Raw genomic sequence first — 1,685 nt, 5'->3', positions numbered from 1 at the left:
AAAAAAATAAATAAATAAAAAAAAGAAAAAGAAACTAACACAGAATAAAAACCAAACCCCCCAAAAAAAAGAAACAAACAAAGGCAAAAAAAAAAGAAACAATAAGAAGGAAAACTAGATTACGAATTGATTTCTGGTGGATTCTAATCACTTCTCCACCATTATTGTATGTCTGCCAGTTCACACCGGTTTAGCATATGGGAGTGCCGGATCCTGTGACAGTGATTAAGTGTGATAGACCAAGCATCCTATCTGACTTGGAATCTATCTCTCAGCACTTTTCTCGATAGCATGGTATCAGGCGTTCATCTCAGTTCTGGGATCATATTTCAAAAGTCGCTAAATACGGGCGTATTCCCAGAACTGTTGGCAGACACAATATTAACACCTGTACACAAAGGAAGGTAGCGAGGCCACCTGTAGACAAAGGAAGGTAGCAGGGCTGAAGTTAAAAATTACAGACCTTGGCAAGCGAGGTCAGCTGACATTTTCCATCATAGCCAGCTGAAGAAGCTGAGCGTTTTCATCAAATAATAATAATAACAATAATAAAGAGTCGAACATAAATGTTATCCCTATTGTCATCGGAGCATTGGGTTCAATACCGCCCAATCTGAAAAAAAAAAAAAACATTTGAAAACCTTACAGATTCCCTACAATCTAGATGTATTGCAAAAGTCAGCATTACTTGGAATTGCTTGCATATTGCGTAAAGTATTGTCTGTCTGAGGTCCTTGTTGTGACTTGGCAAACACTACAAACCCCGATAGACACAATATCTTCAATCAACATCACGACATTGTATACTATACGACGTCTATAATAATAATAATAATAATGATAATAATAATAATAATAATAATAATAATAATAATAATAATAATAATAATAATAATGCGTTATGCTATAGGCACAAGGCTTGGAGTGATGTTGGTTGATAGGGAGTAGTTAGTCGACCCCAATACTCAAATAGTTCTCAATTTATCGACTGAGAATTTGAACTCAGAACATGAAGCGCTAAGAATTGCAGCAGCAACAACAAGAATAGCTCCTCCACCTTTTCCCCCACCACCACAAACACTACCACCACCAACACCGTTACTACTACTACTACTACTACTACTACTACTACTACTACTACTACTACTGCTGCTGCTGCTGCTGCTGCTGCTGCTACTACTACTGCTACTACAAAAGCCAGTTTGTACTTCAATAATAACCGTGTGCATTTGTATAAGTCTGTACACGTATGATTCTAAGATGCACCTGTGTTTATGCATGTATATGTGCATGTATGCGTGTGTGTGTATGTATGTGCTTGTGTGTTTCCGTGTGTGTGTGTGTGTGTGTGTGTGAGTTTAACCACTATGTGTATGACTGTAGAGATATGTGTAAGAAGTGGGGGCAGGGGCGAGGTGAAAGCAGGGCTCGTAAGAGCCTCAATATATTAAGTATTACGAGGTTGATTCCCACCCGGCCCCTTTCCCGCCAATAATGTATTTATACACTATGTGGAAGCGTGCAGTGCAGAGAAATCGATAGCTATTTTTTCCGTCACTTGGTCCTAGTTTATTTCGCGCTCTAGTATTTAGTCTACTTAGACGAGGTACGGCACGCAATCGGAGACGCGCGTGTAGACTCACACACACACACACACACACACACACACACACACACACACACAC

This window comes from Octopus bimaculoides, chromosome 20 (assembly GCF_001194135.2).
Source record: "Octopus bimaculoides isolate UCB-OBI-ISO-001 chromosome 20, ASM119413v2, whole genome shotgun sequence".
Taxonomy (NCBI): domain Eukaryota; kingdom Metazoa; phylum Mollusca; class Cephalopoda; order Octopoda; family Octopodidae; genus Octopus; species Octopus bimaculoides.
The sequence above is the reverse complement of the archived record's forward strand: the minus strand, read 5'-3'. Positions refer to the sequence as shown.